Source organism: Balaenoptera acutorostrata, chromosome 1 (assembly GCF_949987535.1).
Source record: "Balaenoptera acutorostrata chromosome 1, mBalAcu1.1, whole genome shotgun sequence".
NCBI lineage: Eukaryota > Metazoa > Chordata > Mammalia > Artiodactyla > Balaenopteridae > Balaenoptera > Balaenoptera acutorostrata.
Genome location: NC_080064.1, coordinates 44,373,793 through 44,395,871, shown reverse-complemented (window position 1 = coordinate 44,395,871; position 22,079 = coordinate 44,373,793). Strand labels below are relative to the sequence as shown.

The window sequence follows — 22,079 nt, the reverse complement described above, 5'->3', positions numbered from 1 at the left end:
TTCCCTGGAGGACGGCTTTCGGGCCCTCTCCCCGCTTGGGGGCCTCCGTAGGGATGTCCACAGCCCAGGAAGCAGACCTGAGCGGCGCGACAGTGCCCGCGACCCCGGCCTTCTCAAGCACTCCAGCGTCCTCGCGCCGCTCCCCATGGGGGCCCAGCGGGGGAGATGGACTTCGCGACCCCCGCTCGGTGGCCCCGCCCCTCCCCTCCCCGCGAGCCCGTTGTGACTTCAACCTTCCCCCAACGCTAGAGGGCCCCGCCCCCTCCCCGCGGGCTAAAGAGCGTCCTCGCGCGCTCACCCCTTCTCTCAGCGTGTGAGTGCGCTGTCCTCTCACCTCGGCGTTGTTTCCCTCCTCCCCATTGTTTCCCGTCTCTACCACAAGGTCCCGAACGTAGCCCCTCCCCCATTGGTGTTTACTACCCCCCACCCCGGTTTAACCAGTGCCCAGGGGACCCCAGAACGGAGGGAGGGGGCACCCCCAAACTCTTCCCTCTGCGCCTCTTCTCCGGGGTCTCCTGCGCATCTATTCCCTACCCCCGCCCGGGTCAGGACTCCATTCGGGGCTCCGTCCCTCTCTCCCCTCCCCCTCTTCCCCGGCTCCCCTTCTCCCTCGGCCCCCTCCCCTCAGCGGGTCCTCCTCTTTCTCTCCCCCTCTCTCCTCCCCCTCCCCATCCCTTCCCCCCCACAATGCAGTTCGCGGCGCGGCGGACATGGCGGTGGAACCCTGAGCTCGTCGTGTCCTGGCCTCCAGCGGCGGCGGCAGTGACGGCGGCAGCGGGAGGCGGAGGGGGAGCGGGAGCCACTGAGATGAGGAGGCGCCGCGCGCGCCTGTAGCTCGCGGGCCTCGCAGGTACGGAGGTTCCGGCCGCGGCGCAGCACCCGGCGCCCAAGGGGGTGTGCTCGGGGCAGGCCGGGCGGCCCCCTCTTCCCCCTCAGGTGCCGTGGCTCGCAGGTGTCGCGGGCCCGGCCCGAGCGCGTGTCAGCCGCCCTCTTGGGGCCTGACACTTCTTTCTTTGCCGGAATGCGCTTCGGGTGTCCCAGGGGAAGGCAGAGATAAGGGAGGTAGGGGCGGCGGCCTGGGCTTCCTGAGGAGGGCATCGGGGAGCTTTGGGGCCGAACTCCACAGCGAGGCTGGGGCACTCGGCCCCCGAGCTGAAACCTGTAGACCCGGGCAGCGGATTTTGAGTTAACGGGATAGGAGTGAACATTTTCTGGGGTCCAGTATGATTCCGTGTCATGTGTGCCTTCTCTTTCACCCCTGCTTAGATATAGACGTACGTATATAATACGTAAATACACAAACACGCATATAATACATAATAAACATTTTTTTCCGGGCTCGCCCTTGTCGGGAGGAGAGAACGTAGAGGTGTCTGTGAGGATATCGCTTCTTGCTCGCCCGCCTTCTCTCTCCCCCGCCCTCCGGTCGAATGGTGGTAATGAACGCTTTTGACGTGGGAAACTGAGATTCGTATTTGTAAACAGACAGCACTCGCCGAGTGTGATGTACGCCTCCGCGAGAGGTTTCAGGTCCTTTTGGTATACGGATTGCAAAAGGATGATATATTTAGACCTGAAAGAAAGATATCATCGGGATTTAAAGTTGTACCTGAATGTGGTGAATTACTGTTATTTTAACAACGTTGATTAAATACTTTCTTTTTAGAAGATTATCAGATTTTTAATAAGATGAATTTTGTACCTTGCGCGAGATCTTAGTTTCGGTATACCATGTTTCTTCGTTTCGATATATTTTTTATACAAAAGTAGTTCCTTACACATTTGACGTTTTACTCCCTTTTGTGATCTCCTTAGTGTCCAGAAGTGCAATTCGAATTGTGTATTGTTGGCATGCATTTAATAATTAGCTGGAGCGGATCAGGTTACCTTTTGTTTCCAAAGATCGCCCCCCCATCCAGTCTTGTAGTAGCGAAATGTGTAACACTTGGTGAAACGGAACATATCCTTTTTCTGTTTTTAAAATAATGAGAACTATTAGCTAATAAAATTGGATAATCGCAACTGCTTATGATAATTTAGAGAGAATGCCATATCAAGGTGGTGAATTGTAGGATGGTTTTTTTAAAAAGTTTTTTTTTGTTGTTACTATCAGTCAGCGTGTTCTGTATATGAGTAAAATGTACGCTGAAATTTTTTTTAGGCTCAGAACGCTTGTATGTCTCCTTAGAAATTGCTTCACTACATTGCATCCTAGTACTGATTAGTCACAACTTATAAAATTATGAAATATTGATTCATTTAGAAAACTGTGCTTAAGATAATTAATGAATTCACTAGTGTCTAGTGTACTATGATCCTTTTATAAACAAATTTTAAAGAGTGCTTCTTAAAAACCGTATACTTTGGGGAAGATAAGAATTTTAAGTTGCTTTATGCTTTAAAAAGATGATATTTAATACAAACAAAAGAGTTACTTTTTTAAAAAGCTATTTTAGATAAATTTTCCTGCTGGTTGTAATTTTTCATTTGACTTGTGTGGAAAATGAAAAAATAAAGCTTCCTTGAAATAATACAGAAGCAGAAGTGAAAGTTATTGACATTTAATGTTTTAAGTCTAGCAAATATCTAAATACAGAAAGGAAATTAAAGTCTTTTCATTGTCCTAGGTCAAGTTGTTAGTAATACAGATAAACTAACAAGATGTTATGATGCACATAAGTTTAGTTCAATATTGTAAATCCTAAATCACATCTAGAATTACATTTATTTTTAGTTAATGTAGCTGGAACAGTATAGTGTCTACATTATAATTTCAAACCTTTTAAAATAAAAATTTTTATTTGTAATTATAAATGTCTGATTAATAAAAAGCTGTTTAAAGAGAATTTTTATTAGTTCTCAGAATAGAGTCATTTTAGTAAGAGTAACTGGATAACTTTTTGACCTCAAAGTTAACCTTGACATGCACAATAAGCAGGATTAATTATGTTGTGTTCTTCATATAATGTCAAATCAGGATCTTTGGGTAGACAAAGGTGTATGAATTTTATTTCTGCAGTAAGTTTCTGGTTTCAGAGAAACTATAAGTAAGACTTACCTGTAAATGCTGATGCCAGTAAATTTTGTTTACCCTTAAAAAAAAAAGACCATTTTGATATAACAAATTCAGTGAGATGTTACTTCCTAACGTAAACTACAAATGCTTGAATTCAGTTGATTGTTACTGCAGATAGAAATATGTTCTAAAAAAGAACAGTTCTAGAAAGACAAATAGGCAAGGGGAGTAAAGCAGGATATATAGACTTTTTTCTTCTTAGAGGAATTAAGATTAATTACACTGAACTAAGTAAATTAGAATTTTTTTACACTAAACTAAGTTTTACCTGTTTTGTTTCAGGCATTGTGCTAGCCATGTTTATGTATTTTTATTCACTTGTTCAGTGTAACAACCCTATGAAACCTGTTTTATAAATGAGGAATCTCTGACTCAGAGGTTAATTTGCATAAGATCATAGAGTTAGAAAGATTGAAAGCAGCTCTGTGTGTTCTTCCTATTATATATGTCATGTTGCTTCTCAGATGTATCAAGTGTTCTCCCAATTTTATAGGAGAAACTGCCTAAGGTTGCTCGTTCATTCATCATTTAATCATTTATTTCTTCAAACATTTGCATTTGTACTTTATGCTAGACATTGCTAGGTTTTAGAGATATAAAATTATTGAAGACAATCTCTTGCTTCAGGGAACTCAGTCATATAATACGTACAGATAAATTGCAACACACTAGATTATGGGAGTTCGGAGGGAAGAAGCTGGCTCTTGAGGGATGAGTAGGAGTTTTCCAGGTGGAGAAGGGGATAGACTGGAGGCCATTCCAAAGTAAGGGAATAATGTGTGTGAAGGTGATAAGTTGTAATAGGGCTTGGTGTTTAGGGGAGAGTGAGAAATTCAGTGTGGTATGAATTGAATTATGGATAGAGTGGTGAGAGAAATGGTTTGAAGTACCTGGCAGATTGTGAAGATTATTGTGTATGTTAAATGAAGACCTTTGGATTTTTATCTTGTAAAGTGAGATCACCAAGTGGGATGGTGGTTGAGCTGTAATTAAAATTATGGTTTTTGATTCCTATTTTAGTATTTCTTTCTCCTTGGCTTCTCCATCAATAGATTTACCCTTGTTTTCATTGGATAGTCAAGCCATCTTTCGCATGCTGCTCTCTTCTCCTCTCTCTAGTTGCTGTAGTCCAGACTGGTTCTTTGAGGATCCTGTGATCCAAGTCTTATTGTCTAAGAATGTTTAATTTCTTAGAGGAGTCTTTTGAGGTAAAAATACCTCTGGGAGAAATCACCTTGTTATCGTTACACAGGAAGTGTTTTCACTCCTTGGCTTGGGTTAGTTGACTGCTTTCTAGTTTACCATTGGAAGGCAGTAGCATAGGGCATTGGGGAATGTGGTCTGGAAAGCAGAGGCAGGATTCATACAAGCTCGGTGTTCATCAGTAAAGATGAGCAAAGTCCTACTGATCTTTATACAAAGCGATCTGTATTTTCAAAAATTAGGTATTTTTTAAGGCACACAATAATCTGGTCTTTTTAAATGGGTATTTGATTTACAATGATAATAGGTAACTTACTGCATAGTTACTATGTGTTAATTTATTGCTAAAGATCTTAGAAGTATTCACCGGTCCTCGCAACAACTTTTATGTTATCAGTATTTATAGGTGAGGAAAGTAGCTGCAGAAAGACTAGATACTTTGGCTAAGATCTCAGAGCTAGTTTGCTGCTGAGTCAGGATTTGAACTCAGGATGTCTGAGTCTAGAGTTAGAGCTATTAACCACTATACTGTGTTGCACCTCAAGCTTAGGTTGTCAAAATTTAGTATGCAGAGGATGTTAAATTCAGTATAGTCGCATAGGTTGTCAAAAAATGTTTGGTTAAGAACATAAAGTATGAATTTAGATGATAATGAAATCTGATTGCATTTTGTCAGTCTCAGCTGTACACTGTAGTTTAAATAATTTAATTAACATTAAAATTGATTGGTGATTAACTACAAATAGCTCCAGTCTTGTGCTGAGGGTTAGTTTAGGTCAGCAGTATTCAAACTATGTTTGGGGACCTTTTGGGGGTCTCTGAGTTGTAACTGTTTTCATAGTAATATTAAGAAGATATTTAGGGCTTCCCTGGTGGCGCAGTGGTTGAGAATCTGCCTGCCAATGCAGGGGACATGGGTTCAAGCCCTGGTCTGGGAAGATCCCACATGCCGCGGAGCAGCTAGGCCTGTGAGCCACAATTACTGAGCCTGCGCGTCTGGAGCCTGTGCTCCGCAACAAGAGAGGCCACGATAGTGAGAGGCCCGCGCACCGCGATGAAGAGTGGCCCCTGCTTGCCGCAACTAGAGAAAGCCCTCGCACAGAAACGAAGACCCAGCACAAGCCATAAATAAATAAACAAATAAATAAATAAATAAATTTAAAAAGAAAATAAAAAATAAAAAAAAAAGAAGATATTTACCTTTTCCCCTTTCATTTTCTCATCTGGAATGTACAGTGATAGATACATGTGAAAACATTATTACTTTGATGGTATTGGAATGTGTAATAGTGTATTCTTTTTTTCTTTTTCTTTGAGATATAATTTACAGTACCATAAAACTCACCTTTTTATTTATTTATGGCTGTGTTGGGTCTTCGTTTCTGTGCGAGGGCTTTCTCTAGTTGCGGCGAGTGGGGGCCACTCTTCATCGCGGTGCGGGGACCTCTCACTATCGCGGCCTCTCCTGTTGCGGAGCACAGGCTCCAGACGCGCAGGCTCAGCAACTGTGGCTCACGGGCCTAGTCGCTCCGCGGCATGTGGGATCCTCCCAGACCAGGGCTCAAACCCTTGTCCTCTGCATTGGCAGGCAGACTCTCAACCACTGCGCCACCAGGGAAGCCCAAAACTCACCTATTTAAAGCATGCAGTTCAGGGACTTCCCTGGCAGTCTGGCGGTTAAGACTCCGTGCTTCCAATGCAGGGGACACGGGTTTGATCCCTGGTTGGGGAACTAAGATCCCATATGCTGCGTTGCATGACCAAAAAAAAAAAAAAAAAAAAGCATGCAGTTTAGTGTATATTCGTAAGGTTATGTAATCATCACTACTGTTTAATTCCAGAACATTTTCATCTTACCAAAAGAAACCCTGTGCCCATTAGCAATCACCCTGCATCCCCCCCACCTCAAGCTTTTGGCAACCACTAAACTGCTTTCTGTCTCTTTCTGTCTTTGGAATTGCCTATTCTGGATATCTCATGTGAATAGAGTCATATAACATGTGGCTTTTTGTGCCTGGCTTCTTTCACTAAGCATAATGTTTTCAAGGTTCGTCCATAATACATCATGTATTAGCACTTCATTCCTTTTTATGGCTGAATAATACTACATTCTGTGGAATGTATTCTATAGAGATACCACATTTTGTTTATCCATTCATCATTTGATAGACATTTGGGTTATTTCCACTTTTTGGCTATTACGAATAATGTTTCTTTGAACATTCATGTAAAAGTTTTTGTGAGGATGTATGTTTTCATTTCTCTTGGATATATACCCAGGAGTGGAATTGCTGAGTGTTCTGATACATTTTTTTTTTTTTTTTTTTTAAAGATAAGTTTTTTTTTTTAAAATATTTATTTATTTATTTATTTATGGCTGTGTTGGGTCTTTGTTTCTGTGCGAGGGCTTTCTCTAGTTGTGGCAAGTGGGGGCCACTCTTCATCACGGTGCGCAGGCCTCTCATTATCACGGCCTCTCTTGTTGCGGAGCACAGACTCCAGACGCGCAGGCTCAGTAATTGTGGCTCACGGGCCTAGTTGCTCCGCGGCATGTGGGATCTTCCCAGGCCAGGGCTCGAACCCGTGTCCCCTGCATTGGCAGGCAGATTCTCAACCACTGCGCCACCAGGGAAGCCCTCTGATACATTTATGTTTAACTTTATGGAGGAACTGCCAAAACTATTTTCCTGAGAGGCTGCACCATCTTATATTTTCACTAGTAATGTACGAGGGTTCTAATTTCTCTACATCCTCACCAACACTTGTTATTGTCCATCTTTTAAATTATAGCCATCCTAGCTGGTGAAGTGGTATCTCATTGTGATTTTGATTTGCAGTTCCCTAATGACTAATGATGTTAAGCATCTCTTCATGTGTCCGTTGGCTATTTGTATATCTTATTTGGAGAAACGTCTATTTAAATCCTTTGTTCATTAAAAAAAAATTGGATTATTTTTATTGTTGAATTATAAGAGTTCTTTATATATTCTGCATACTAGACCCTTATCAGATAAATGATATGCAAAAATGTTCTCCCATTTTGTGGGTTGTCTTTTCATTTTCTTTTTTTAAATTTAAAAATTTTGGCAAAATATATATATAACATAAAATTTACCATGTTAACCATTTTTTTTTTTTAATTTATTTATTTATTTATTTATTTATTTATCTATTTTTTTTGGCTGTGTTGGGTCTTCGGTTCGCGCGAGGGCTTTCTCCAGTTGCGGCAAGTGGGGGCCACTCTTCATCGCGGTGCGGGGACCGCTCTTCATCGCGGTGCGCGGGCCTTTCTCTATCGCGGCCCCTCCCGTCGCGGGGCACAGGCTCCAGACGCGCAGGCTCAGCAATTGTGGCTCACGGGCCCAGCTGCTCCGTGGCATGTGGGATCTTCCCAGACCAGGGCTCGAACCCGTGTCCCCTGCATTAGCAGGCAGATTCTCAACCACTGCGCCACCAGGGAAGCCCCTAACCATTTTTAAGTGTATATTCACAGTGTTGTGCAACCATCACCACTATCCATGTCCAGAACTTTTTCCTTTTTCCCAAACTAACACTCTGTGCCCTTAAGCAATAACTCCTTATTCCCTCCTCCCCTCAGCCCCTAGCAACCATCATTCTACTTTCTGTCTCTATGAATTTGACTACTGTATGTAATTAGAGTCATATAATATTTGTTCTTTTGTGACTTATTTCATTTAACACAGTGTCTTCAAGGTTCTTCCATGTTTTAGCATGTGTCGGAATTTCCTTCCTTTTTAAGGCTGAATAATGTTTTCTTGTATTTATATACCATATTTTGTTTATCCATTCATCCGTTGATAGACACTTTGGTTGCTTCTGCCTTTTGGCTATTGTGAATACTGCTGCTGTGGATGTGGGTGTACAAATATCTGTTTTGAGTCCCTGCTTTCTGTTCTTTGGAAATATACCCAGAAGTGGAATTGCTGGATCATGTGGTAAATCTATGTTTAGTTTTTGAGGAACTGCCATTTAATTCTTTTCATTTTCTTGAGTATGTTTTTTTAAGCACCCAAGTTTTAGATTTTGATAAAGTCCTATTTATCTATTTCTTCTTGCGCTTTGGGAGTCATATCTAAGAAATATAAGCCAAAATTATAAAGATCTACACCTGTGTTTTTTTCTAAGTTTTATAGTTTTAGCTTTTACATTTAGGTCTTTGATCCATTTTTAGTTAATTTTTGAATGTGTTGTGAGGCAGAGGTGCAACTTCATACTTTTGCATGTGGCTATCCAGTTGTCCCAGCACCATTTATTGACAAGACTATTCTTTCCCTTGTTGAATGATCTTGGTGTCATTGTTGAAAATCAATTGACCATAAATGTCTCTGTTTATTTCTGGCTTCTCTATTGATTCTGGATTCTCCATTGATTTGTATGTCTGTCCTTATGCCAGTACCACCCAGTCTTTTTTCTTCTATTTATTTATTTATTTCTTTTTGGCTGCATTGGGTCTTTGTTGCTGTGCACGGGCTTTCTCTATTTGTGGCGAGTTGGGGCTCCTCTTCCTTGTGGTGCGCGGGCTTCTCGTTGCAGTGGCATCTCTTGTTGTGGAGCACAGGCTCTAGGCGCGAGGGCTTCAGTAGTTGTGGCACACGGCTCAGTAGTTGTGGCTTGTGGGCTCTAGAGCGCAGGCTCAGTAGTTGTGGCGCACGGGCTTATTTGCTCCGCGGCATGTGGGATCTTCCTGGACCAGGGCTCGAACCCGTGTCCCCTGCATTGGCAGGAGGATTCTTAACCACTGCACCACCAGGGAAGTCCCACCACCCAGTCTTGATTACTGTAGCTTTGTAGAAGGTTTTGAAATTGGGAAATCGAAGTTGAAGTTGTGAGTTCTCCAACTTAACTTTTCTTTTTCAAGATTGTTTTGGCTGTTCTGAGTCCCTTGCATTTCCGTGTGCATTTTAGGATCCACTTGTCAATTTTTGAAGAAAATCTTGTACTTCTTTTGTTACTACTTTGATGGTATTGGAATGTGTAACAGTGTATTCTTCTTTTTCTTTTTCTTTGAGATATAATTTACAGTACCAATTGTAAATGGAATTGTTTTCTTAACTTCACTTTCGGACTGTTCATTGCTAGTATATAGAAATACAATTGATTTTTGTTTATTGATCTTGGATGGTAATGTTGCTGGACTAATTTTTAGCTCTAACAGTTTTTTTGAGGATTCCTTAGGATTTTTTATATATGGGATCATGTCATCTGCAAATATAGATAGTTTTACTTCTTCCTTTCCAGTCTGGATGCTTTTTATTTCTTTTTCTTGCCTAATTGCCCTGGCTGGTACAGTGTTGAAGAGAAGTGAAGACAACAGGGAATTCCCTGGAGGTCCAGTGGTTAGGACTCAGTGCTTTCACTTCTGCGGCCTGCGTTCAATCCCTGGTCAGGGAACTAAGAACTTGCAAGCCACGTGGCCAAAATAAATAAATAAATAGATAGATAAATGTAAAAAAAAAAGTGAAGACAACATATCCTTGTTTCTGTTCTTAAGGGAGAAAACATTTAGTCTTTCACCATTAAGTATGATGTCACACGTGGGTTTTTTGTCAGATTGAGGAAAGTTTCTTTTGATTCCTAATTTGTTGAGTGTTTTTATTGTAAAAGGGTGTTAGATTTTATCAAATGCTTTTTTTGTGTCACTTGAGATGACTGTGTGGTGTTTGTCCTTTATTTTATTAGTATGGTGTATTACATTGATTGATTTTCATATTGAACCAACCTTGCATTCCTGGGATAGAATACACTTGATCCTGGTGTATAACTTTTTTTTTTTTTTTAATTTTAGGGAAGGTTCTTTTATTTATTTATTTATTTTTGGCTGTGTTGGGTCTTCGTTTCTGTGCGAGGGCTTCCTTCAGTTGCGGCAAGTGGGGGCCGCTCTTCATCGCGGTGCACGGGCCTCTTCACTATCGCGGCCTCTCTTGTTGTGGAGCACAGGCTCCAGATGCGCAGGCTCAGCAGCTGTGGCTCATGGGCCTAGTTGCTCCGCGGCATGTGGGATCCTCCCAGCCCAGGGCTCGAACCCGTGTCCCCTGCATTGGCAGGCAGATTCTCAACCACTGCGCCACCAGGGAAGCCCTGGTGTATAACTTTTTGTTGCTGGATTTGGTTTGCTAGTATTTTGTTGAGGATTTTGCATCTGTATTCATAAGGCACATTGGTGTATAGTTTTCTTGTAACGTCATTGTCTGGTTTTGGTATTGAGGCAATACTGGCCTCATAGAATGAGTTAATAGTGTATTCTTGTATTTGAAAAATTTCTCAGTTTTAATATCTAATGATGTAAGTGTCAATAGCTATAACTCACAAAAACAAAAGTTCTTGGGATTCTTGTTAATTTTTAAGAGTATAAATGCATCCTGAGGTAAAAAAGTTTGAGAACTGCTGGTTTAGGCTAAGGATATACCTTAGTGCCTAAGCATTGAACCAAAAAATATGTCTCTTCTTTCTTGTCATAAACCAATCCCATTTGTGTCATTTTAGGCAAGTCATGCACTCAGTGTACCTCATTAATATATAAAGTGGAAATACTGAAAGACTGTCAACTTTACAGATGTGAAAAGATAAACGAATGGGCATGTTAGGCATATATTAGCTGATACTGTATCTTCAAAACAAACCTGTTTTTTTAAAATTTTATTTTATTTTTTTATACAGCAGGTTCTTATTAGTTATCTATTCTATGCATATTAGTGTATATAGGTCAATCCCAGTCTCCCAATTCATCACACCACCATCCCCCCCCTGCCACTTTCCCCCCTTGGTGTCCATACATTTGTTCTCTACATCTGTGTCTCTATTTCTGCCCTGCAAACTGGTTCATCTGTACCATTTTTCTAGGTTCCACATATATGCGTTAATATACGATATTTGGTTTTCTTTTTCTGACTTATTTTGTATGACAGTCTCTAGATCCATCCATGTCTCTACGAATGATCCAATTTCGTTCCTTTTTATGGCTGAGTAATATTCCATTGTGTATATGTATCACATTTTCTTTATCCATTCATCTGTCGATGGGCATTTAGGTTGCTTCTGTGACCTGGCTGTTGTAAGTAGTGCTGCAGTGTACATTGGGGTGCATGTGTCTTTTTGAATTATGGTTTTCTCTGGGTATATGCCCAGTAATGGGATTGCTGGGTCATATGGTAATTCTATTTTTAGTTTTTTAAGGAACCTCCATACTGTTCTCCATAGTGGCTGTATCAATTTACATTGCCACCAACAGGGCAAGAGGGTTCCCTTTTCTCCACACCCTCTCCAGCATTTGTTGTTTGTAGATTTTCTGATGCTGCCCATTCTAACTGGTGTGAGGTGATACCTCATTGTAGTTGTGATTTGCTTTTCTCTAATAATTAGTGATTTTGAGCAGCTTTTCATGTGCTTCTTGGCCATCTGTATGTGTTCTTTGGAGGAATGTCTATTTAAACAAATCTTTTTTTTAAACTGAAAAATTTGTAAGGGCTCCAGGACTTTTTGTAGGAACTTATGATATTGTTATGAGACAGTGTCTTGAATTGTGTCATACAGGTAAAAATTTGTTAGTTTGTGTTTGGAACTTGTATTTAAGCTTTCTGTGATAGTACCAGTTTTAAACCAGTGATTTTCATTATATGAGAGGTACACCTCCTTAGGAAGGTGTTTCATAATCACTTTGGAAGGTCTTTTAAACCACTCACAGCTACCCTCTCCCACCCCCCATTCTTGTGTTCCTCTTTATTTCTGTTGGCCGTGTATTCTGTTTCTCAGATGGGTTAGAAAAATGATTGAGAACCATTATTCTGAACCCTCTAAGGGGGTTTGTATCTTGTTCCCTTCACACCTCCTTCCTCAAAGCCAGAAAACCAGACCCATGTTTTTCTATATAGTGTCTGTTTATTCTTCTATTCTCCGCTAAAATTCTTCTTCTTCTAAGACTGGTGCCCTTCTGCCAAGGGGGGAAAGCGACTGGGGGGTTCGGGTGGTGGTGTGATGAATTGGGCGATTGGGATTGACATGTATACACTGATGTGTATAAAACTGATGACTAATAGAACCTGCTGTATAAAAAAATAAATAAAATTCAAAAATTCAAAAAAAAAAAAAAGACTGGTGCCCTACTGGCTGTTTCTTACCTGACTTTGTTATTTCAATCTAGGAACCTCTATGTCACTCGCTTATGTTCACTGATACTTTGGTATAATTCTTGATATCATATCAGGCAGTTGGAAGCATAATACTGAAGGTTACCTAACATCTTAACTTTATTTTTCCTTAATTTCTGTATTCCAGTGGTATTCAGCTCTACTTTCTTTGACACACCTACTCATATGGTTCAATAATGGTTCTACTTCTGACCAAAATCTCTTTAATATCTATATGTGCATCTTTCTCATTTCTTTAGTTTTCTCATCTATCCCTAATCTCTTTGTATATAACCTCTTTTGGGCTTTATCCTTCCCCCTCACCAGTACCATTACTGTTGTGTTCGCTTACTCTATTGAATTATTCATTCTGTCAATCCTCTACCCAGTATGAATTTAAATATATGTAAATTGTATAAACTAGTAGACTGGTGTGTTATATATGTAGTTAGGTCTTTAACACAGCTGGGCAGAATTTTAGTCAGATTTCTTTCCTGTTTCTCACATTTAGTATTGTTTTACCCTGGCCTTAAGCCCTCTACTGCCCTCTGCCTTTCTCAGTCAGTGTTGGCCTTCTGTTTCATAGAACAATGTTATAAAACTTGTGTTCCTCACAGTCCTTTGAGATACTGATAGGTGGTCCTGGCAAAAAATGTTTCTTTAGTCAAATAAATCTGGGAAATGTTGCAAATTAGATCTCACTCTTAGAGATTTACGGTGCTTATTAGGATACTGAAGCATCTTCTGGGAAGAAACCCATTTAACTTTAACACAACTTTTCCCTCTCCACAATCCCACTAAAATTGCTTGTGTTAAGGCCCTAAATAACCTCTTAATACTTTTTACTATTATTGATAACTACTCTTGTTTACTTCAGTGACATCTCCTTTTCCTCTCTTCTCTGTCTTCCTGTTCTGCAGAAGTTAATCTAAAGCAGAAATTGTGCTACTCTTCTGCTTATCATCTATGGCTTCTCTTTGTTAAAGTCTAAACTTGAGTTGGTATGCAAATATGTGTACCAATTTACATTCCCAGTTCATCTCCTGTATTCATCATTATGCATGCTATTTTACATCCTAAAAAACTTGTCAGAGTTTAGAAATATATTTTGTCTAGTACATACAAATCTTGTCTTACTCCTTCTTACTCCTTCTCTTAAGTGAGAAATTCTTTCTCAGCTCAATATTATCTCCATGTAGAAGGCTTTTTCTTAGGCTCTTTCCTCAGGGTTTCCTTAGCATGTGTCACGTAATATTGTCATTATTTGTTTATATGACTATCTCCCCTTTTAGACATGAGCCTATTATTTATCTTTGTATCCCCAGCTTTTAACTGAGCACCTTATATGTGAATGTTGAAAATTATCTTTGTTAAAACTGATTCCTGATTTATATTTGTTTACCTGAGCAAATAAAAATGCAGCTACATAATTTGCAGGGCCAGTGCAAAATAAAAATGCAGGGTCTCTAGTTCAAAACGCAGGAAAAAAAAGTGCTGTTAAAGTTACTAAAACAAAGTTTTTTTCTTCTTTGATCTTTCTCTCAGCTCGTTGTTTATTTTCTTTTTAATGTCATTGTACATAAAGAAAAATTGAAATTGTTAATTAAGCATGAATTTTACTGTTCAACTTTGTATTGTGCAATGCCAGTTTGAAATGCAAATATATGATTATTTAACTCTTATGTGGAATTGCTAGTATTTCATAGCTTGTACGTATATATTTCATTCTTACCAGAACAGGGAAAACACTGCACAAAACTTACTTGCTGTTTTTATTTCATTTCTTATACTTGCACATTCTACCAACAGTCTTTACCTTTGATTTGGCAGGACTGAAAGGAAAAGGAACTGTGGCTTGCTCTATCTTTCCCTTTCCTTCTGTGTTGTCACTTTTAGCGTAAGTGGTTGGTTAATACAGGGAAGTAACATGAGTAAGAAAAGACATGATAGGCTTTTTGATCATTCATGTTTCTTAGAATTCCATTGCCTTTCCTCTGTGTTTGAAGCAAGTTATGGTTCAAACAAAATGTGGCTTCTTGGGCTGTTAGTACCCTTGCTTACTTAGTTGTAGACAACATGCTTACTTAATATTCACACTGAGTCTTGCTGAACTCCCCACACATCATGGATCCACCGATATTCTGTGTTCACAGGGCATCACCAAAGCTATATGAGAATGAGGTGGAAACAAATGGCAAGGTATGCATTTTGCATGTATCTCCTGCTCCTGTGCATGTTCCATTGTCCTATTAGACTTCACTACAAAACACAAATTCAAAGATAAAATTATTAAGAATTTCAAGTTGGTGACAGGAGATCTTTAAACCAAGCACAGCGTCTTTCTGAGCATGGAGCCCTGTGTAACTGCACAGATCACATGACCATGAAATTAGCCCTGAACAAAAGGATTGGAGGGAGATAGTAACATGGGTCGAGACAAAGAGACTGCCTTATTTCATCTTGTACTAATGTGATAAGCCTTGTTACTGCTCCTTTATTTTGAGGCATTCTGAGGGTTGTGTTCTTTATTGCCTTGAAGTTAGGTGCAGCCATGTGGCTTTTTTTGGTAAATGAAATGTGAGCAAAGGTGACCAGTGCTATTCCTTTTCCCTCTGTTTTGCTAATATGGGAGGTAACATAAGATTAAAGCAGCTTGGAATGCTGAGCCAATGCATAAAGGACAGCTGCCTTAGAGAGTCACCTTAATTCACAGAGGATTTTGTATGAGTTGTTAAATCAATTTATGTTGTGATAAACATTGAGTTGTAGAGGTTGTTATTGCAGCATAACCTGGCCCATTCCAAGGGATACAGTATTTGAAATTTCAAAATGAGTGTGGTGTTAGAAGCACAAGCATTGTAGGACCAGCAGAGTTACATATCACAATTTTTGGAACTATGGGACAAACTTTGTCTCCCCAACAAACAAGTAACACTTAAAAAGTGTTAGCTACATTGTTATACATAAATACCAAAGAGCTGCCTGATACTGGAAGAATCAAGAACTTTCTAGTGAATCTTGCATCACAGAACTCTTCATATAGATAGAGCTTGTTCTTGATTATTTGTTTATAAGGAAAAAGAGGAAAGTGTAGCTTGGATAATTAGGGGATCCAGATGATCTCCATATCTCATTAGAAAAAAGCCCAAAAAACAGTTGGCAACCTCAGGCTGTTTTAATCAACAAATTGCTTGTGAAAAGAAGCATGACTTAAACTTCTTTGACCAGTGGCCAAAAAAGCTTTACCAGATGAACACAGAAGGAAAAGGCTTGAGTAATCCAGAAAACCTAGCTAATTGGGCTTTAGATGAGGATCTAGGTAATTTAGTTTGGAAATCCCATTTATTTACAAAACTGGATTTGAGAGAAGGGGGCACAGTTCTACTTGGCTTTGATCATAAAAACTCTTGCCAGTTGATTTACCCATATAAAAAGTTATGTTTTTTTTAAAACTTCAGCTATTTTAGAGAATGATTGACATTTTAAATTTGAGGTTTGTGATACTTTATATAAGCTTAATACACATTATTTCGATTAAATTTTTTGAGTTAAAAGTTTTTTTATTGTGGTAAAGTATACATCACATTAAATTTATCGTTTTAACCTTTTTAAGTGTACAATTCAATGGCATTAGTACATTCACAATGTTGTGTAACCATCGCCACTATTTATTTCCAAAACTTTTCTATCATCCCAAATAGAAACTCTGTACCCATTAAGCAATGACTTCCCATTCCCCTCTCCCGCTAGCCCCTGATAACTTCTGTTCTACTTTCTATCCCTATGAATTTACCAATTCTCAATATCTTATATAATTGAATCATACAATATCTGCCATTTTGTGAGTGACTTATTTCATTTAGCATGATGTCCTCAAGGTTAATCCATGTTGTAGCATGTGTCAGAGTTTCCTTCCTTTAAATGGCCGAGTAATATTCCATTGTATGTATCCCACATTTTGTTTTTCCATTCATCTGTTGATAGATGCTTGGTTGCGTCTACCTTTTGGCCGTTGTGAATAATGCTGCAGTGAACATGGTGTACAAATATCTGTTTGAGTCCCTATTTTCAGTCTTTTGGATATATGCCTACGAGTAGAATTGCTGGATCATATGGCAATTCCATGTTTAACTTTTTGAGGAACTTCCAAACTGTTTCCTGCATCAACTGCATCATTTTATTCCCACCAGCAGTTGCATGAGGATTCTCACTTGGTTTTTTGTTTTTTTGCTTTGGTTGCCTTTGCTTTTGGTATCAAATCCAAAAAAATCATTGTCAAGATGGATGTCAAGGATGAAATTTTAAATTTGATGAAGACCAATTTATCTATTTTTTTCTTTTGTCATCTGTGCTTTTGATGTCATATTTAAGAAACTGTTGCCAAATCCGAGGTCATGAAGATTTATAGTTTTTATGCAGTTATATTTATGTGTGTGTTTGTGTAGTTTAGAGTATAAGGTATAGTTTTAGTATAGATATTAAATTTAGGTCTTTGTTCTTTTGTTTTTGTTTTTATCCTTACATTGTTTATTTCTGAAAATATAGGTATATTATATTCTCTTCTTTCTTGCAAAAAATTAGCTTACTACACATGCCTGTATATATTACTTTTTTTCACTTAACAGTGTATCTTCACTATCACTCCATAACAGAATAGAGATTTCCTCAGTCTAGTTTACATCTGTATGGTAATATATTTTATTGTTTTATGACAGTTTTTCTATAGTTTTTCAAAAGACTCAAATGGTAATTTGAGTTTTTTTCCTGTCTGCTGCTTTTACAATTAGTGTCTTGTCTTATTTGATCCATTTTGAGTTCATTTTTGCAACTGGTGTAAGGTCAGGGTCCAGCTTCATTCTTTTGAACACGTGTGTTCAGTTTTCCAGCACCATTTATTGAAAAGACTGTCCTTTCCCCCATTCAGTACTCTTAGCACTGTTGTCAGATCGAATGACCATTTATGTAAGGGTTTATTTATGGGCTCTGTATTCTGTTCCATTGATATATGTCTTTCTTTATGCCATTACCAGACTGTTTTGGTTATGGTAGCTTTGTGTAGTAAGTTTTGAAATAAGAAAGTGTTACTCTTCCAACTAATTTTTTCCTTTTTTTAGATTGTTTTGCCTATTTAGAGTCCTTTGAAATTCCGTATGACTTTTAGGATGGGTTTTTGTTTCTGCAAAAAATGCCATTGTGATTTTGATAGTGATTGCATTGAGTCTGTAGATCACTTTGGGTAGTATTGGCATCTTAACAGTATTGTTAACAATATAAGTCATTGACAATGACTTAAGTGAAGGAAACAAATGGATGAGTGCACAGTGGGATGCAGTTTATGAATTCTGCCCAGTCTCCAGCTTTTGGCATCACTGGGAAAGCAGACTAAATAGTTTTGGGGACTCTTGATATTGATAACAATAAGCAAGGGGTGGAGTACTTAATTCTTTTAAAGTGAATGATAAACATTGTAAAAGGTGTGTTTTCGAATGTTCTACTCCCTTTGGCTGTAGGTCATATGAACTTAAAATACTTCCTGATTCCTTAGTTACCCATAGGCAGTGACCAAAGTCTGAAAAGGGAAGAGCAAGAAAGAGGTAGGTAGGGAAAGTAGACTGGAAGGAATCTATGAACATGGGATGTCGCTGCATTTATTTAAGTATTTAATTTCTTTCAGTAATGTTTTGTAGTGTAATGTTTTCAGAGTAAAAATTTTTTTGCCTCCTTGGTTAAATTTATTCTTAAGTATTTTATTCTTTTTCATTCTATTGTAAGTGGAATCCTTTTTTAAATTTCCTTTATGGATTGTTCATTGCTACTGTAAAGAAATCTGTGTGTTGATTCTGTATCCTGCAACTTGTTGAATTTGTTTATTAGCTCTGTTTTTTTGTGTGTATTCTTAGGATTTTGTTACATTTAAGATCATGTCATCTGCAAACAGATAATTTTACTTTTTCTTTTCCAGTTTGGATGCCTTTTATTTCTTTTACCTGGCTAATTGCTCTGGCTAGAACTTCTAGTACTGTGTTAAATAGAAGTGGCAAAAGCAGACATCTTCATCTTATTGCGGATCTTAGGGGAAATTTTTTTAAGTCTTTCACTAATGAGTATGATGTTAGCTGTGTGTTTTTGTTTTCGTTTTGGGTGTTTTTTTTTTGTAGATGGCCTTTATCATGTTGAGGAAGTTCCTTTCTATTACTAGTTTATTGAGTGTTTTTATCATGAAAAGGTGCTGGATTTTGCCAAATGCTTTCTTCTGCATCAGTTGAGATGATCACGTATTTTTCTTTTCCTTCAGTCTATTAATGTGGTTTATCACATTGATTGATAATTCATATGTTCAATCACCCTTACATTCTGAAGATAAATCTCATTTGGTCATGGTGTATAACCCTTTTAATATGCTGCTGAATTTGGTTTGCTAGTACTTTGTTGATGATTTTTTGCATATATATTCAGAGTATCAGAGTAATGCTGGCCTCATAGAATGAGTTAGGAAGTGTTCCCTCCTTTTCAATTTTTTGGAAGTGTTTAAGAAGGATTGGTATTAATTCTTTACACGTTGAGTGAGCTTCTCCAGTATAGCCTTTTGATTCTGAGCTTTTTTTGTTGAGGGGTTTTTGATTACTGATTCAATCTACTTATTTGTTGTAGGTGTATTCATATTTTATATTTGTTCTTGACTCAGTTTTGGTAATTTGTGTGTTTGTAGGAATTTGTCCGTTCCATCTAGGTTATCCAATTTGTTGATGTACAGTTGTTCATAGTATTCTTTTATAATCCTTATTTTAAAAAATTATATCAAATATCCTTTTATCTCCATTTACAAAATTGTGTTAAAATAATACATTGCTTAAAAAAATACATTGTTTTCATTTGTCTCAAGGTATTTTCCGATTGCCCTTGTGATTTCTTCTTTGACCCATTGGTTGTTTGCGTGCATTGTTTAATTTTCACATATTTGTGAATTTTCCAGTTTTTTTCCTGTTACTGATTTGATTTCCAGTTTCCGTCTATTGTGATAAGAAAAGATAATTTGTATGATTTCAGTCTTTTTAAATTTATTAAGACTTGTTTTGTGGCCTAACGTAATAGTCTGTCGTTGAGAATGTTCCATGTGTACTTGAGAGGAATATGTATTCTGCTGATGTTGGGTTGAGTCTTCTGGATTTATCTGTTAGGTCTCATTGGTGTATAGTGTTATTCAAGTCCTCTATTTCCTTATTGGTTTTCTGTCTGGTTGCTCTAACCGTTATTGAAAGAAAGGTATTGAAGTCTCCAACTATTTTATTTATTTATTTATTTAATTGAGGTGTAGCTGATTTACAATGTTGTGTTATTTCTGCCGTACAGCAAAGTGACGCAGATACATATATATTTTATATAATGTATATAATATATGTATACATTCTGTTTAATATTCTTTTCCATTGTGGTTTATCGCAGGACTTTGAATACAGTTTTCTGTGCTGTACAGTAGGACCTTGTTTTCCATTCATTCTGTATGTAATAGTTTGCATCTACTAACCCCAAACCCCAGTCCATCCCCCCTCCCCACTCCCTCCCCCGTGGCAACCACAAGTCTGTTCTCTATGTCTGTGTGTCTGTTTCTGCTTCATAGATAGGTTCATTGTGTCATACTTTAGATTCCACATATAAGTGATATCATATGGTATTTGTTTTTCTCTTTCTGACTTACTTCACTTAGTATGATAATCTCTAGTTGCGTCCATGTTGCTGCAAATGACATTATTTCGTTCTTTTTTTATGGCTGAGTAGTATTCCACTGTATGTATGTACCACATCTTTTTTTGTTTTTTTAAAATTTTTATTGGAGTAGAGTTGATTTACCATGTTGTGTTAGTTTCAGGTGTACAGCAAAGTGAATCAGTTATACATAAACATATATCCACTCTTTGTTTTTTTTTAAGATTATTTTCCCATATAGGCCATTACAAAGTATTGAGTAGAGTTCCCTGTGCTATATAGCAGGTTCTTATTAGTTATCTGTTTTATATATAGTAGTGTGTATATGTCAGTCCCAATCTCCCAACTTATCCCTTCCCCCCTTATCTCCTGGTAACCATAAGTTTGTTTTCTACATTTGTGACTCTACTTCTGTTTTGTAAATAAATTTATTTGTACTCCTTTTTTTTAGATTCCACATATAAGCGATATCATATGATAGATGTCTTTCTGTGTCTGACTTACTTCACTCAGTATGACAATCTCTGGGTCCATCTATGTTGCTGCAAATGGCATTATGTTCTTTTTTATGGCTGAGTAATATTCCATTGTATGTATGTACCATGTCTTCTTTATCCATTCATCTGTTGGTGGTCATTAAGGTTGTTTCCATGTCTTGAAGGGGGGCATTGTGTATAGTGCTGCTATTAACATAGGATTCATGTATCTTTTCGAATTGTAGTTTTGTCCAGATATATGACCCGGAGTGGGATTGCTGGATCTTATGGTAGCTCTGTTTTTAGTTTTCTGAGGAACCTCCATACTGTTCTCTATTGTGGCTGCACCAACTTATATTCCCACCAACAGTGTAGGAGGGTTCCCTTTTCTCCACACCCACTCCAGCATTTGTTATTTGTAGACTTTTTGATGATGGCCATTTTGACTGGTGTGAAGTGGTACCTCACTGTAGTTTTGATTTACATTTATCTAATAATTAGTGATGTTGAGCATCTTTTCATGTGTCTCTTGGCCATCTGTATGTCTTCTTGGGAGAAATGTCTCTTTAGATCTTCTGCCCATTTTTCGATTGGGTTGTTTTTGTTGTTGAGTTGTATGAGCTGTTTGTATATTTTGGAAATTAAGCCCTTGTCAGTCTCATGGTTTGCAAATATTTTCTCCCATTCTGTAGGTTGTCTTTTTGTTTTGTTTATGATTTCCTTTGCTGTGCAAAAGCTTGTAAATTTGATTAGGTCCCATTTGTTTATTTTCGTTTTTATTTCTATTGCCATGGGAGACTGACCTAAGAAAACATTGGTACAGTTTATGTCAGAGAATGTTTTATCTATGTTTTCTTCTAGGAGTTTTATGGTGTGATGTCTAATGTTAAAGTCTTTAAACCATTTTGAGTTTTTTTTGTGTGTATGGTGAGAGAGTGTGTTCTAACTTCATTGATTTACATGTGGCTGTCCAACTTTCCCAACACCAGTTGCTGAAGAGACTGTCTTTTTCTCATTGTATATTCTTGCCTCCTTTGTTGACAATTAATTGACCATAGGTGTATGGGTTTATTTCTGGGTTCTCTATTTTGTTCCATTGATCCATATGTCTGTTGTTGTGCCAGTGCCATGCTGTTTTGATTACTGTAGCTTTGTAGTATTGCCTGAAGTCTGGGATGGTTATGCCTCCTGCTTTGTTCTTTTTCTTCAGGATTGCTTTGGCAGTTCTGGGTCTTTTATGGTTCCATATGAATTTTAGGGTTATTCTAGTTTGGTGAAAAATGTCATGGGTAATTTGATAGGGATCCAGCTATTATTATAGAATTATCTATTTCTCTTTTCAATTTTGTTAATTTTTGTTTCCTGTTTTTGGGGCTCTGTTATTAGGTATATATATGTTTATAATTGTTACATATTCTTGTTGGACTAAACTTTTTATCAGTATATAATGCTCTTCTTTGTCTCTTGTAACCGTTT

The 22,079-nt window shown here is 38.2% G+C and overlaps 1 protein-coding gene across 6 annotated transcripts in view; it reads left to right on the top strand.

The window, feature by feature from the left end:
• Window positions 1–296: 296 nt before the first annotated feature.
• TUT4 (terminal uridylyl transferase 4) overlaps window positions 297–22,079 on the top strand; it is a 145,642-nt gene continuing 123,859 nt past the window's right edge. For 5 of the 6 annotated variants that reach the window (XM_057541887.1, XM_057541905.1, XM_057541882.1 and 2 more), the window contains exon 1: window positions 455–850. The gene's annotated coding sequence lies outside the window, so the exon portion shown is untranslated. Of the gene's footprint in view, window positions 314–454; window positions 851–22,079 lie in introns of those variants that run through there. The other variant, XM_057541880.1, reaches the window with a different exon arrangement.